Here is an 18,478-nt window from a genome sequence, read left to right on the forward strand (position 1 = left end):
GGGAGGAGGAGTTCGTTGAGAAACACGTCTACCAAAGACATACCCCGGTAGGTTAAATAGAACTAAGTTCTAAACAGTAAGCAGGCCATTGCATATGTGTAATAACTTCACGTTCAAGTGCGTTCGATTCTTCAGTGTTCCTGTGCGGACGCGTTTTGTCGTCCATAAACAGAAATCTGGACCTACCGCACCCCGAAAACGACGAACATAATACAGAAGAATCTGTCTGCAATACCGCTGTAATGTCCCGCTACTTCGCTCACAGATGTGAAGCGGGGCTCTACCATTGTGCATAATGCCTACCTATATCATCACGCCTTGACCATAGTGATCACGTTCATGAACATTCCGCTGTGCATAACATGATCCCCGCTTTCTCCACAGTAACTGGTGTCCAGAACCACTTGTCATAGTGAAACGGTATCCGTCGGAAAACATCACTCTGGACCACTGTTGCTGATCCCAACCAACAAGTTCCTGGTACCACTGTAATCGTTCGCGACGATGGCGTGGTTTAAGTGGGATACATTTAACAGGGTCCCATGCATACAAACCAACCTGATTTAAGTGCCACGAAATGGTTCTGGCAGATACATGTATACCGGTAGCGGTTTCAAGATCTGCAGCTATCTGACGCGGAGTGCGCTATCCGTTCCTTTTCGCCACTAGGGATACATATCGATCGTCTTGAGGTGTGGTCTTCCTTCGACGACCACCGGCATGATTTCGTATCGCATTTCCACCTTCCGTGCCTTTTTCAATTGCAAGATGACACTTTTTGACATTCCCATTGCTGTCTCCACAGTAGATATTTTGATTAGCTTCCAGCAGTCCAACTGCACATCCACGATCATACGCACTCACATGCTGTCTTGAAGCTATTTTACACTTAATTATTGCCCCCATCACACTGAATTTCACAGAACTGTGTTCCACCACCTACGCGCTATTTATGTCAAACACTTCACTGCATGTACTTTCGACTGAATACAGAGCTGTCGTGCACTGCCTTTTATACAGATAACAGGTTCTGCTCAACTACGCCCTCTGAATTGTATTTGATTGTAATTGGTCGGCTGTCGGGAATGCTATATGAAACGAATTAGTTGTTTCTTAGCAATTGTCAAGCAGTGTATTATTAAGCTATTACTCCACTCAATTGATCAACAGTCTAAATGGTTAAAAGAAGGTGTGCAAATAAATAAATAAATAAACATGGTATAACACAATAATTTTGCTATTATTACATAATCTTTTTCAACTCTGATAATAACGGCAAGAAATTTGGTACATGGGAGCTTTTTGATATATATATATATAGGATGCGAATAACATACACTCGCGAATTTAATATGGCGAACGAAGAAGAAGAGAGTAGGAAGTTTTTAAACCGCTAAACCACATATGCGAAATTTGATAAATGGGGACTTCTTGATATCTTGCTAATGAACAGCACATTCAATTACATGAATTTGTAATCGAAGACAGAAAAATCAATACGAGAAACATGAAGCAAAGAGGAAAGCTCTCTCTGAACCGTTGGACACATTGGCACAATTTTGACGTATAGATTAATGATACACAGAACACCAGTGACTTATGAGCTTGCACGACTTTTGGATATTCCACTCCCAAGAGATGGGAGGCGATTTTTTTTTTTTTTTTTTTTTTTTTTTTTTTTAACACAGAGTAAGAAAACTGAATTACTTTGCAGAATTTAAATAAATTCCACCCTGTACGAATGGGAGAAAAGACGACCTTTAGATATTATTGTGTGTTCCCTCCGAATCGCTGCACATAAAACAGCGAAATTTTGTTTATATATATATATATATATATATATATATATATATATATATATATATATATACAGATGGTGTGATCAGAAAAATGGAAACACCTGAACGAAATTGCAACTTACCAGATTAATATGGTGTCGGGCCACCTTTCGCCTTCAGAACAGCCTTGATGCGACGTAGGATAGAGGCATAGAGGTCGTGAATGGTAGCAAGTGAAATTTTACACCATTCCTCGTGCAGAGCATCGGCCAGTTCTATGAGAGAGGATGGAGGTGGAAATCGTCGCCGGAGTCCTGTTTCCAAGACGGACCACAGATGTTCAATTATGTTGAGATCTGGGGATTGGGCGGGCCAGGGGAGGTGTTGAACTTCATCCCGATGTTCCTCAAACCACGCTGCAACAACGCCAGCTGTATGAATAGGTGCATTATCATCCTGGAAGATGGCGTCATTGTCCGGGAACAACATCCGGACCATAGAATGCAAGTGGTCTCCTAAAATTGCGACATAATCGTTGGCAGTGATTCGTCCGCTAAGTGTGACCACAGGACCCTATGAAAAACATGATATGGCGGCCCACAGCATCACCGAGCCGCCGCCATGTTTCACAGTTGGGCGGAGACACTGCAGATCATAAGCTTCTTTGGGCGTTCTCCACACATAAACAGGGCCCGTGGTTGGGAATAGGGTGAAGGATGACTCATCCGACCATATCACACGTTTCCAGTCCTCAACGGTCCAAGTTGCATGGTCGCGGCACCATTTGCGGCGTGCGAAAGCGTTATGGTCCCTGATGAGCGGTTTGGGGCATGCAACACGACCCCGTAAGTTCATGTCATGGAATTCGCGGCGGACTGTGATTGTCGAAACAGGGTGGGGGAGGTGCTGATTGAGTTCCTCCGTCACTTGCTCCGCAGTGGCACGACGGTTCTGCGTGACAATGCGCTTTAATACCCGGCGTGACCTGTCACTCATGATTTTCTTCCGCCCACTGTTCCGTTTCCCTGATGTGGTTTTCCCGTGTGTTGTGTAGGCCGTCATCACCTTCGACACTGTCCCACGCGACACACCTAACACAGTAGCCACTGCCGTCACACTCACTCTACATAACCGCGCACCAACAATTTGCCCTCTTTGAAAATCTGAGAGGTCTCCCATTTTACACTACCTCCGTCTGCTGCAGCCACTGGACACTGCTGTTCCACTGCGCCTGACGTAGTATGGAGACCGACCTAACACACCACCACCAGCGGTCCGGCGCTGCGGGCGCCACGACACCACTGCCAACCCATACATCTGACGTGTTGCCAACTACAGGTGTTTCCATTTTTCTGATCACCATCTGTATATATATACTATCTATATTATAAAATTGAAAGTGACTATGCTTGTGACTTAATCTCTTGAATCGCCCGACAGATCTCGAGCAAATTTTCAACGTAGATGCAGTTTTGGGCTGGGAATGTTTTTAGCTATTTGCTTTGACGGTAGAACTTAGGGGAGGGGGAGTAGAGGGACATAGAAAAAAATAAAACTTAATAACTCTTGAACCACCCAACCGACCTCAATCATATTTTCAACATATATGAAGTTCAAACCTGGGAAGTTTTTTATCGTTTCATTTTGACATTAGATCTTAGCGGAGGGGAAGGAGAGGAGGGGTAATATGTCAAAATGAATAAAACTTAATAACTCTTGAACCACCCGACCGATCTCGATCAAACTTTCAACATAGATAAGGTTCGAGACTGGGCTGTTTTTTTTTTTTTTTTATCATTTCACTTTTATAGAGCAACGAAGGTGAGGGGTAGGGGGAAGATATGTGTAAAAAAAGGAAAAATAAATGTGACTGTCTTTGTGACTTCATCACGCTTAAACCACCAGACCGATCTTTAAAAAATCAACATAGAAGAGGTTCGGTGGTTTTTATAATATCACTTTAACGGTATAACTTAGAGGAGGGGGAGGGGAGGGGAGAAATCTATAGAAATAAATTAAACTTAATAACTCTTGAACCACCAGACCGATCTTGATCAAACTTTCAACATAGATAGGGTTCGGGCTTGGGATGTTTTCGTCATTTCACTTTTACGGTGCAACCTAGGGGAGAGGGAGGGAAAACATATATAAAAATCAATTTATATAAGACTGACAATGACTATTTTTGTAACTTAATAACTCTTGAATTATCCGACCGATCTCAATCAAATTTTCAAGATACATGAGGTTCGGGTCTGAAAACATATTTGCAATTTCACTTTAACGGTAGATCCTAGGGGAGGGGAAAGGGACGTATAAATAAAAACTAATAAAACCTAATAACTTTTGAACCACCCAACCAACCTCGATCAAATTTTCAACATATATGAGGGTCGGGCCTTGGGAGTTTTTTTTATCGTTTCACTTTGACGAGACAACGTAGCGGAGGAGGAGATATATGTAAAAATAAATAACATAAGAATGACTGTTTTTGTGACTTCACTCTCGAACCACCCGATCGATCTCAATCAAATTTTCAACATACATGAGTTTATAGACAGGGATTGCTTTAGGCTATTCAGTTTGACGATGCAACGTAGGGGAGAGAAATTTCAAAATGATCAAAAATGACCGACATTAGTGTTTAATCCATAGTTTTCGGGGTCGATGAGAGAAACAGTGACACTTCTGATGCTGTTTTGAATCCAAGTTCAGTTCTGATAGTTGGGGATGGAGAGGATACAACGTAGGGGAGGGAGACAAACATTTAAAAATGATCGAAAATGACTAATATTAGTGTCGAACCCATAGTTTTAGGAGTAGCTGAGATTAACAGTGTCAATTCCGGTGCCGTGTATCGCAGCAAGGAGGAGGGGAGGGGATATTTTATATATATATATTATATATATAATGATCGAAAATCGAGGGGATATTTTATATATATATATATATATATATATATATATATATATATATATATATATATATATATAATGATCGAAAATGACCAATATTAGTGTCTAATCCATAGTTTTCGGAATCATTCAGATGAACAGTGACATTTCCGATCCGCTTTAAATCTAAAATCAGCCCCGTCACTTGGGGGAGGGGAAGAAAGAGATATATAAAAATGATCGAAAATGGCCACTATCAGTGTCGAATTTATAGTTTTCTGGATCCCTTAGATGAACAGTGGTACTTTCGATCCCGTTTAAATCCAAATTCAAACCCACAACTTGGGGGAGGGGAGGAAGAGATATTTAAAAATCATCGAAAATAACCGATATTAGTGCTGAATCCACACTTTGAGGTCGCTGAGATGAACGGTGACACTTCTGATGCCATGGGCCGCAACATAGGGGTGGGGGAAATATATATATGTATATATACATAAATGGTCGAAAATGACAGATACTACTGTTGAATCTATAGTTCTTGCGGTCGCCGAAATGAACAGTGACAGTTCTGATGCTGTTTAAGTTCATTTTCAGCCCTGACACTTGGGGGATGAGGAGGGATGACAGACATTAAAATGATCCGAAATGAGCAATATCAGTGTGCATTTAAATGATTTATTTCAACCCAGCGAAGCGGGTAATATATGCTAGTATATATATATATATATATATATATATATATATATATATATACCGCATACGATTATCAAATTCATTTGCATGAATTTTGAAAGCTCTAACTCGAATGGGTGGAGAAGGATAATATAACTATTATTGCACATTTCTTTTAAGGCATTCCACATAAGGGCACAAAATTTAGAATATGAGATTTATACTTCAAAAGATACGAGCCTATCATTCGCTTGCTCAAATTCTATATTGAAGAAGTAGTGGAGAGTTTGAAATCCAGCATGAGATAACGTATATGTGTAACATTTAATTTGACACACAAGAAAGAGAGAAAAAAAAAAGTTTAGGTTGGTATATGATGTTTTGGAAAAGCCATTCTCAAGAAACCTCAACCGCGCTTGAATTTTATCACTGCTTCCATTTGACAAAATATAAAAGAAGTAGATTTTCTCTTAGGATATATCTATTTGATAAATTTTCTCTATTTTAAATTAGTGGCTTTGCCTTGTTAATTGTAAATGCTTAAGAATATAAGCTTTCTAACGCTAGATACATTATAAGCAATGTATACGAGAAAATGCAAATCTTTACAAAAATATATTTGTTATAATTTGTGGGTATATATTACCAAAAATTACTTAGTTTATGTTATTCTGTGTAATTCAACTAGAATTTCAAGTCAGAAACTTCCTACATCTTTTATCGCATGTTTTAAAATGATTCACATTTACATAATTTAGAATTGAACACGTACAGAACTTCGTAATATTATACAATAAGGAGCAACAACAATAGAATTCAGTCAACCTTTTTCATAATTCAAGAGACCTTACGATTTGAATAGCAGTGGCAGATGATTGGACACTTTCAACAAAAACTTCTCCTTAACTGAGATTACAACTGTTATGAAAAGTGTGAAATATGACGTGATCTCTCTTATTGTATTCAGTACTCAAGCAACTCCCACTTAATACTTCTTAGGAGCCACACGTTCAATTCTTTCAGAAGTTCAGCTATCTTCTTTAAAACTTCTAAAGACCAATGACCTCTATCTTTAGAAGCATCTTATCTTTCGTTACTACATTAATAATAACGTCGTACAAAATATGCATGAGCACAACCTCTCAATGTGATTGGCTTATTAGCGTATCAATAACACTTTCCTTTTACACTATGAATCACTAATATATACTTTCATAGAGCAAATAACTGCTGGCATTAAAGGTCGATATACTAGATAATTTATGTATTACATTGTTCTTTTGAGCATACATGTGTAAACAAGTGCTCAAAGTTCACCATTTGACCTTTCATTTTTGGAAATCTTCATGTACGAAAAATAATCATAATAATAGTATATGGATTTTCAGCATGTAAGTGTAGAACCAATTTCCGGTTTACTTTTGTGTACTGTTACTTTTGCATGAAAGACAATTCCAACATAACCAACATTTACATACTAAGAAGACACTCTCTTTTTCATCTGTTATAAAAATAACAACACCAGATGAAATTCTACTTCTACTGACTCAGAGAACAATCACAGAAGTATTTGCTTCAACAATGGAAACAAATCTTAACAACTAAGAATTTATTAAGTTCTGTAAGTCAACAAAATAACTAGTCATCCAAACAGGCAGAATATATATATATTAACAGCACTAACTAAAATCATACGTGAGATACTTCAAAATAGAATAGATCAAATCAATATTTGTATCATGAATGGTACTATTATTCAAACAGTGAAAAGGTAGTTAAAGTATTACGCTGTTTGGACAGCAGTGATAATACTAAACAAATAAGTTTCCTTTCACAATGTAAATCTACGGTAGACTTTCAAACTATGTGAATTCAATACTCAAACTTCAAGCAGTATATCTATACTCGTGGTTGCATCTATAATAGCAGCACATCTATAATAGATTAATAGGATCACAGATAGAACCTGTTCTTTGGATGCTGAATGCATTCCTCGCTATCCTTTAACTATTTTTGCTCTATGAAGAACATTATAACCGAAAGTGGTAATTGACAACTATCACTTCCAGTTGGTTATTTATTAATGAAATATTTATTTATGAAGTATGAACTAAACTGCCTGAACAGTTTTTGAGAAAATCGTCCGAATGAAAATTCGCCCTAAGAATAAACTATCCCTTTTCGATTTTTCCCAGAGAAATGGCTTATACCATAGAATGGGCTTGTTTTTCGAAAATTGATTTATGAAATATAAACAAAATCGTTAGAGCCATTTTTGATAAAATTGCATTTTATTTTTAAATTTTTACCCTTATTTTTAGGGCTGGGAAGAACATTTGTAAATCCCTCCTGGAGGATCCCATAAAAATATTAAGTTTAAAATTTGGTTGAGATACGTTGAATATGGCCTCAATATGAATATATATCAGGACGAACGGAGGAACAGTCGGACAGATGTCGAAAAATCACTTTTTCGGTATCTGTGTGTTATGAAACGTTTAAATCCGTTGAAATCTCAAATTTGATATTTTTCACGATCAGCATACTTTCTTCTCTCCTTTCGTCGCCCGAAAGTAAAAACTGATAATCCTGATTATTTCCGTCTTATACACTATGTGATCAGTGATGTAACTGAAAAATCGTATATTTTCATCACTTTTGGTTCCAAGATAGATAAAAGTCGACATAAAATTCATTCTTCGGACGGTGAATCTGTGTCAAAATAGCTTTTTCATATCCCTTATCGTTTATGAAGTTACTGAATCTACAGAAATCGGTATTGAAACCGGAAATTCTAGTAAATTTTACCCATTTCCGGTTTTAGTAGTGTGTTGTAGGTGGTAATGGTATGTTTTCTTCAGACGTTGAATCGATTGCTGAAAACTGCTTCTCGCTGTCTATTACCGTGTCTCATCTATGGCGATAAATGTTAAAACCGGAAATGCTCATTTCTACTACTTCCAGTTTGAATAGAGGGTTAACGGAGATGGAACCTACTCTTCGGACACTGAATGGATTGCAAAACTCCAGTTTCTCGATCTCTCTTACCGTTCTTGTTCTATGGAAAATATTGAAACAGGAAGCACTAGTAAACTTCAATTCATTCCGGTTTCGGCAGTGTTGATATGTTTTCGCTGTTACCGTTTTTGTTTTATATCAATGAACGCTGAAACCGGAAATGGTTGATTTCCACTACCTTCGGTTTGAATAGAATGTTAACCTAGGATATGGAACATATTGTTCGGACGTCGAGTTGGTTGCAAAGAAACCTTTCTCAATATCTTGAACCGTTTTTACTTATGAAAATCAGTATTGAGAATAGAAATACAAGTAAATTTCAACCACCTTCTGTTTTGGTACTGTGTTGCAGATGATGATGATATGTTACCTTGAGATGGTGAATCGACTGCAGAAAACCATTTGTCGCTATTTATTACTGTTTTCATACTACGGCGAAAAACGTTGAAACCAAAAATCGTTTTTATTTCAACCACTTCCGATTTGAATAGAGAGTTAACGGAGGAGATGGAACTTATTCTTGAGATGCTGAATCGACTGCAAACAGTTTCTCGATATCTTAAAGTTTTTGCTCTAATACCTGTTGGTAGATGGAAGGACATAGCCGTTCTATAAGACTTTCTACAAGTATCCATGGCACAGTTTGAAAGTACAAAAAATTCAGAAGAGAAACACAGAAAGAAGTTACAGAAACCGAACTGAATTAATTTGAAGATTTTATACATAACTGACAAGACGAAGACAAATAACTCGCACATTTTTTTCCTATCTTTCGTTGTCCTCCAATATATTCCAGCGCCGAGCATCATAAACTGTGACCGTCACACTGTTCACGAATATGAAGAGGTTTCTAACAATTTATAGTAACTATAATTGAGATAATGAGATTTTTAAATGTAGAAATTTCTTTCTTTCGAATATCTTCGAGGATAGCATCACAAATATTAAATAAAACTCCTGTTCTGATTCAAAACTTTGGAATCATACAAAGTTCTTATCTGTAGGATTACTCGAAGTAGAGTATGGACAATAACTCAAGCAAATCAGTTTTGTACTCAACTACTGACAAAATCAGGAAGTTTAAAAGATCGGTCAATGAAAGAAAGCTGTAATCAAAATACAAATTAAACCAAAAATGCAATAAATACAGAATAAATCACAGATAAAGATTACAGTTTTTCTGTGATAACGTATCTTTCTAGAATTTTTTTTTTGGGGGGGAGGGGGTAGATTCCCAGTGAAAGGTAAATCTTCGGATACAAATCCGCGTAGTGGTTTGGATCTTACTTTAAACAGTAGATACCATCTAACATTGTTTTGACACTGAAAAGAGTATTAACCTCTAATCACTTAATTAATCAATCTAGCTCACTGATTAAAATAATAACTAAGAATGTTAACAGGAATTCTAGGAATGACCCAAAAAATGCATCAAAAGATTGCGATTGTGGCCAATAATTATATTTTGGATCAGGGGCGACAAAAGTTTGGAACGGCCCCTAAATCGAGTTTTCATATTTTTTACGGAATTAGCACATCATACTGAGTAAATTTTTAGTTTTGGTTTGGCTACACTATACGTGGTCCTCAAAATATGGGGCGTTCAAGAAAATGTTCGATTGTATGAAATATATTGAGTTTTGTGGATCAGGGGCCATAAAATTTTTGAACTGTCCCTAAATCGAGTTTTCGTATTTTTTTGCGGAATAAGCACATCATACTAAGTAAATTGTTACTTTTGGTTTGGCTATACTATATGTAGTTCTCGAGATATAAGGCGTACAAGAAAATTTTTGCCTGAAATATATTGGATCTTTTGATCCAAAAATAAACATATAGATAAGGGTAAAAAGATATATCAGACATTATGGCCGTTATCTGCTTAATCCAACAACTATCACAGCAGATCACGTGAATCTGCAGAATATTAATTATAAACGAATTAAGCTAAGGCATTTAAAAAAAATTCTGAAGAGACTCAACAATTACTTCATCACTTTCGTTTATTTCTTCTAACTTAGAGAAAAATAGTTTTAAATCAGCTATTCAATAAAATGCTAATAGGAAAGAAATTACTCTCTTTAAATCGGCAACACAGCAATCAGCGAGTAAATATTCAACCATACCTTTATTTTGTCACTTATAATGAAATGTCTCGAACAATCTGAGAGGAATTCTCTTTGACACAGACGCAGTCATTCGCTTCAGAAAACTTACACTCGAATTAGCCCACTTATTTTGAAGTTGCTGATAGTGGGATGCTTGTTCTACAAATTTTTTCCTCGCATGAGTCGTGATGTTTCACGGTCAATTGCTGGTGGCAGTGGGTTCGAACAGTAGACGTTCTCCTCCAGTGTCCCTGAGAAGAAGTGGAGAACGGATGAACACATGAATCTTTCGAACCACTCTAATCGATAATATGCAGTTTACGAACATTAAACTGATTACTGGAGGCAAATCTACGTTCTTGTGTTCCTCTTGCACGATTCTTGTCACACTTTATCATAATCGAGTACTTGTTCGGTGGTAGTATTCGATGATGTCTTTCTGTCTTGGGCACAGTGACGACTCTGTGTGTGTCTAAAGATGTGCAGGCTAGCAGCGGAAAATTTGTGTTTCTGACATTCCGATACGGGACATCCCGTTCACTTCTAGTCATCACTCAGAGAAATGTGATTAGTACCTCGCACAGGGGAGTATTTGCCCTCAAAATGCGGACAAAAGTACAAAACACCAAGTGTCCCAAACAGCAGAGCAATACGTGGGTTTGGCCAGCTGAAGGAGCATGACATCATGTAGTGGCAACAGCAGTCACGTTGTACCCGAACCTGATTGATAGTAACAGCTGGAAGTTACCTGTTCCGTGTGCTGCCGCTGTTGGTTGCGCCGCGGTCAGTCAACACGGGAACTTGGAATGAGATGGAGTGCGTATTTGAAGTGGAGCTGGAAGACAAGCGTGGTGGCTGTGAAAATGGAAGGTATGTACCTAAATATAAACAATGTAATGAAAATGTTGAGTACAATACAAGCAGGTTGATGACTGCCGTCAGGCAAGTGTAAAATTATGTACAAAGAAGGTGGCAAATATGAAAATACAGGTGTTGTTTTTGATGTTCCGGGCCTTGTTGGGTGGAAGTGTGCATGTGAGCACTATATGAAGGTGTTCATGAGTCGATTCCCAAAGAAATATTTTCCGCATGTTTCCGCATGTCTCGCTCGTGTGACACAGATTTGAAGTTCGTGCACGTTTACATCGTCAGAAGCCCTTGCAATTCTATTGAACGCTGATGTCACGTGAAAACAATACGAATTGATTCATCCGGATATATAATAATTGATCATAAGAATATTTTATCATGTTATTCACGTGTGCAAGAAGCCAAAAAAGCATGTTACCCTTGTGAAGATGCTATTACCGTCATGTGCCGAAATCAAACCACAAAACGTTCTGGATCACACCGCTTCAAGATTGTGTCAATACTTGGAGGACGTATTGAGTGGTTTCACAGATGAAAAACGCTTGAAGTTAGAGCTCGTCTCCAAATGGGGCTGTGATGGATTACAAAGTGTCAATTTAAAAGAAGTTTCAAAACCACGCAGATTCGGACGCACATATTTTCCATTTGTTCCTGTCAGACTGTTATGCACGAATGGAGACCAAATAAAAACCACATGGCAAAACCCAGTGCCATTATGACCCAAGTTCCGTAGGCCAATACATGTGTGTTTTGTGCATGAGACAAAGGACACTACAAATGCGGAAATTGAGTACGTTGAACATCAGGTGACCCAGTTAAATAAGGCAATATCTACAAAGACAGGTGGTGTGCAAATCAAACATACTTTGGTTCCGACTATGATTGATGCAAAGGTGTGTAATGCTGCAAAGAGCACACTGTCTACTATGCGGTGTTACAAATCTGGACAAACAGCAAAAGACTTCAACAAATTGCAGACATCACCAGCAGTGGATCCTGGGTTTCTTAGGTTTGGCCTGTCAATCCCACTTACAAGGATCAGAGTTTTCAAGTCACTGCTGCATCTGCCCTACAAGATACCGGTCAAAAAGTGGCACGTGAGGAATGCAAAAGACAATTGTGGCAGAAACAAAGAAACACATTCAACAATGTTTCAAAGCCGACATGGGTCTTCTCGTAAATATCCCGAAAGCAGGATTCGAGAGCACTAATGACGGGAACACATCCAGATGATTCTTCAATGATACCGAGACTGCATCTCGAATCACAGGTGTGGACCTCACTCTGGTGAAACGGTTCAAGGTGATTTTGAAGACACTTTCGAGTAGACACAAAATCGACGCAGACAAATTCGCGTCATACGCAGAAGAAACTGCATGTATGGGTGGTGCCCAATGTCGCCTACAGTCCACAAGATATTGACGCACGGGGCCACTGTTATTTGCCACGCTCTCTTGCCAATCTGGCAATTGTCGGAGGAGGCAACAGAAGCCAGAAACAAACATTTTCATCAATATCGTCAAGATTTTTCACGGAAGTTCTCGCGCGAACAATGTCTGCGAGACGTGCTGAACAGGCTACTCCTCACTTCTGACCCCTTCTTAAGCTGCTTTAGACCCAAGACGACGACGAAGAAGAAGCCTTACTCCAGCGAAACTTTGCAACTACTACTCGCAGACACCGACCACTGCTGTCTTCGCAGGAGACGAAAGCAACACCACCGAGGATGACTAATCCGAAATGAACAACATGGATTATTGAGATATAGTTAGTGGTGTCTACCAAGGTAGGGTCTTTCTCATTTTCTATCTATTATTGTATTATTTCCGAAACATATCTCATGCAAACAATTATCATTGCGTTGTATTGGTTCACCAGTTCATCAAACACTACACATAATTTTGTCCGCATTTTCAAGTAGTTTACTCTACTGTGCGTCGTACATTCCAGACCGTCACCTCTGTCCACCGACCTTCACCCAACACTTTGTGGGGCTCTATGTTTCAGCAAAGTAAGGGTAAATGCATGTCGAAGATACCTCGCGATCGAGGTCGAGATTTAAGTCGCGGTCGCTACCTCGATGTCTAAGTCGCGATGGATGAAGGGCGCACATAGTGAGGAGGTCGCATCCTCGCTGTTAAGTTCTCAGTTTAAGAAGAAACATTGCTGTGACGCATGGAAATTATTCCGTCAGTGCATAAAAGTCACTGCGAAACCATATTTTGTAATTGAAAGGACCAAACAGTTTATGAATAGGGATGGATGCAAGACGATATATGAGAAATGCCAAAGTCTCGTCTCTTGTTTCGCAAAACTATTTGAGTCTCATCTCTCGTTCATCTATCTATTAAAATCCTACGATAGCAGTTGAAGCGTCCGAGTTCCAATCTATAACTATGGCATTCAAATCTTTCATTTACGGTTATGTGTGACATCACATTTAACAGAGACAAACATTTTAAGTACGAGTACTTTAAATAAACCAGTTAACTAGACCTTTTTCATAAAATTTATGATATAAATTTTTTGTTCAAAGCCTTTGTATTTCAATAAGCCTTCTCTAAAATCAATGCACATGAATTGTGCTTCCATCTTCCGAGTTCTTTTAAACTATATGTTGTGGGCGTTTATATGTTTGTGGTCAATCCTTTCGACAATGAGATCTCGGAAACTACAGGCTGTAGAAAGATGACGTTTTCATTGATCGATTGGAAATTTTGCGTAGATTGTCCAGTTCTAATTGAATATTTAAAAAACACGGCCGTTAAATCTTTATTACATTTTTTAGGGTACACTGGAAGCGTTGAAATTAAAAATAAAAACTAAAGCATCATTTCCTACGCGTTATACATTCCAACATCACGCTGTTGTATATAGGGGTTGCTTATGTCCCAGGCGTTTATTTCATGGCCAAATAATAATGAAAAAGGAACGATAACCATTTCTCCAGTCTAACTAGTAAGATGAATCTTTATTTTTGGAGTGTTTTACTCAATGAACACCATATATAACTGCCATTATAATTAATTGTGTATGTAATGTATTTGCTTATTACACATTGCATGCAAGAAGAAAGAAAACACTGGTCATGCATGAATTAGAAACTCCAATCGGAAGTAGGCTCAAATCTTGCAAAAGGTGCGAGATATTGAGCTCCCCTTTATGATACGCGTTGCCGATTTTTTTTTAAAATCAAGACTTCTTTTACTTTTGTCTGTAAAGGGACATGTACAGATGTTGTGAGGAATGAGAAGGATATTTATGCTCATATGCGAATGATGCGCTGTGTAGAGAGCGCAGGTTCAGCTAGTCTTTATCAATATTCTAAATCAAAGACTTTTACCTTTTATTCAATTTTCCGTGAAGAAATGCCCTCTTTCAGCACTCAGGCGAAAAATCGTTTCCCAGTAAAATTTAATAAATAAATAAATAAATCAGGTATGTCTTCAGGTTTCGAGTTGGAGGGAGTATTAACTGCAGCTAAGTTTCGGCACTGCAATTCCATTATTCGGCGTTTCCTCCCTATGGGTACGTGCTTGTCTTTACAGGTATTTCTTTACCTTATATCAATAACGAATTTAGAATAAAACCTTTTTATTAATCTCGGAATTAGGGGGGGGGAAGTGCAGTTTTTAAGCATAGATGATTAACAGTAGCTTCTTTTTTCTTTAAAAATTCTATAATTTACGGACTTCAGCCCGAAAGCGCCCTCCCTGTGACCGCCACTGCCTTGTATAATAATAAGCTGTAGTATAATTCTCAAATAAATAACTTATCTGACATTCCCATTTCAGTTGCTATTTTCTTCCATTCTCTATTTAAAACGTGCCTATTATGATATTGTTTGTTTTTCTTATTCCATACTAGCTGAATATACTCATTCTTCGCATGGTCAGATAAAGTATCTATGTAAACAACTGAACAACAAAAAATATCGGTAATTTTCTCCTACTTCTACATATCCCGTTAAATGCCCAATGAGACCTCCTGGTTCGAATTTAAAAAAAAAGCCTCTAGCCCCCAGCCGATGGGGGCTGTATTTGGAAGTCAACGCATATGGGAGTGTCACCATTCATCTCAGCGACAGCGAAAACTATGGATTGGACACTAATATCGCTCATTTTGGATTATTTTTACATGTTCCGGTATTCCCCCGGTGACCCCAGGCCCGCAGCCGAATGGGGTGAATACGATCGCAGTTTCACCATTAATCTCAGCGACCCCGAAAACTATGGATCTGACACTAATATCGGTCATTCTGGATTATTTTTACGTCTCGCCCCCCCCCCCCCCCCCGCAGGTGCCCCTGGTTCGCATACAATGTTAGCTGAATTTGCAAATCATCGCTAATAGAAGTGTTACCACTGATCTCAGCGACCGTGAAAACTATGAATTTGACACTAATATCGGTCATTTTCTACTTCTTTTACACCGGTAAACACCTCCCTGAGACCCCCAGGTTAGAAATTTGAAAAAAGCGCTTCGTCTTGATCTGGGGTCTGGACCAAGGTATCCCTGACCAAAATTTGGTAACTCTCGGTCCACTCGTCCGGTCCCCAGGCCGCACAGACAGACAGACAAACAAACACACAAACAAACTCTTTATTTTATTTATATTAGATTAGATTGCTCGAACAGTCCTCATTAGTTCCATTAATATGTCTTTCATAATCAAATATAACAGTGCAGCAAAACCTCTCGAACATAGATACACACAATCCTCTGGAGACGAAATTCTAAACAAATGAAGACTTTATTCCGTGCAGCGCTTCAGGGAGAGCCAATAAGAACACGAGCCACAGCGATGCTTCCGCTGAACATCGATGTAAAAACAAACTCAGTTGTTCATCATCCCGACCACTAATTCACCCTCGCGGTCGACCTCCAGGTCGCGACGTAGCGTACATCTTCGGCATGCGCTTACCCATTTGAATCCGCGTGTTTGTGCCAGTATCGAGGGTGCGATCGCGATGTATCTTCGGCATGTCCGTACATTAACGCACGTTCTCGTAACGCCAGTGCAACTCAGATAACTTAACTCGGTATACGTCTTCAATCTTAGCTTGCTGAGTCTCAGAGCCAAGGCTCATTCAATTACATGTGAGATGGTGCCTCATCGCACGCCAAGCTCCGCAACAACAGATGCCCAGCTACGCCAAATTTTTATACATATCCCAGTCAAATGTTCAGCATCTGTACGACCGTCTACCTGTCCCCTCCCCCCCCAAAAAAAAACTGATTACATGGCCGTTTGCGGTGGTTACAGGTGCTAATAAAATGCGTACTCTATGTCATATGACCATATAGCAATGATACGCTCAACTGTTTTTTTTTTCTTTTTTACCATTACTTTTTTACCGCTGACGAAGCGATTAGTGAAACTGATTATTAATCATCTTTAGTGTTGTGTGATAACAATTTTACTATTTTTTATTATTATTATTATTTTACAACGGCCTTTACTAGACAAGGTCATTTCTACGATATTTGTTTATGGTAACATGCGCCTAAATTGAGCTTCCTCGAGGACATATGGTTAGCGTACGCATCTTCGGCGCGGAGGACCCGAGCTCGATTTCCGGAGGAAGCCCATGTGTTCAAATTTCACGTTAAGCTGTAGGTCCATACCTCATACAGCCTCCTTGCTGAATTAGACGCTGTACTCCAAACTCAAACGTACCTAAATTTGGATAAAATCTAAAAATATAAGCTCAAAATGTAAGTTAACCAAGTTATTAGTTCTCACTCAACACGAATTGCTTTCAATATGAAAATGAATTTTACTACGATTGGTTACCCCCTGTTTCCATTAACTCGTTAACACCATCCTCCACTCCTATGTAATGCACGTATATTTCAAAAGTTAAACTACAGTAGGTGCTTTACGATAGACACGGTATGTGAATAATTCCTTATTTCTCTACCAAGAAAATACGTAATTTGATCTATTTTACACAGTCGATAAAAGTCCACTGACCAAAGATTACAATTCAGTACTGAAAACTGATAACGTAAACCAAATAAATTTTCTAAATCTTACTGGAGGAATAAGTTTCACGTCTCACAGTTATGCCCTTTAGGCTAAAGAAGATGGCTAAAGAAGATTAATGACAATGAATAATGATTATGAAAGAACTCAGGAAGAGCCCCAAGAAAACCCACGCACAATACGATGGTATCCACCAAAAACTCAGATGGGTTGGGATGAAACCCAGGGACCCTTCGCACCAGAAGAGAGTGCTCTACTACTACGCCCTCACCTCTTTTAGAATAGCAGTATGTTTGTGACCAAAGGTTACAGGAAGGTATATTTGGTATGTAATACATACTTGCAAAATCTCTCTCCTGTTATGAAAGCTCACATTGACAAATTTCTTCCTTAGTGCATATAGAGAACTACAATTAGGGCTATGCCAATGTACCTTAGCACAGAACAACATAAATAAATGGTATTAGAAAGTTTTTAAGAAAAGGCAAAAAAATACAATGATTCTACTTATACCAAAGATGGCAAAAACTAAGGGATAGATAAGTGTTCTTCTTCATCCTGTAATTCTGAAAATTGAAATCACCTACTATACATATCAAGGAATGTCTTTAGATGGGTATAGTGCTACAGTAATTGTTATGTCGATCATATTAGTATGACAAAACAAAACAATATACCGAATCAAAGACCGTACACGCTATGATTAGGATAACACTTCTTTTAATCTTCTTGAACAAGACAAACCATGAACATATTTAAGGCGTAAAATTAAAGGATTTCCATAAATATACCTTAATCTAATATAATTTGATTAACAATGGCAACTGTTCTAAAACACAAATGGTACAAGCAAGAAAATTATTGTACATAGATATGTTAATTTTTATTTGCGGGAACTTTAGAAGTTAAGAACTAGGATGTACAGTCAATCGCAATACTATATGTCACCTTGATTATGAATTTGGATGATTTATAGGATATTTTTAACATTGTGTTATATGTAGTTAATATAAATTGAGATTATGCACTTTTGGAAGTCACTGGAACCAAACTCTTAGCTAAAATATTTGAATATTTTAATCTAGATCAAGGCTAAACAAGATTAAATAAGCTGAAATAAATATAAAGATTCGAAATTAAGGATCT

General features: G+C 38.2%; 1 protein-coding gene across 2 annotated transcripts in view; it reads right to left on the reverse strand.

Annotated features, from left to right (window-relative positions):
- LOC145688358 (pyruvate dehydrogenase E1 component subunit beta, mitochondrial-like) overlaps positions 1-18,478 on the reverse strand; it is a 224,927-nt gene that overhangs the window by 128,409 nt on the left and 78,040 nt on the right. The window lies entirely within an intron of this gene.

The sequence above is a fragment of the Thermobia domestica genome, chromosome 6, assembly GCF_964235325.1.
Source record: "Thermobia domestica chromosome 6, izTheDome1.hap1.1, whole genome shotgun sequence".
In the NCBI taxonomy this organism is placed as follows: Eukaryota; Metazoa; Arthropoda; class Insecta; order Zygentoma; family Lepismatidae; genus Thermobia; species Thermobia domestica.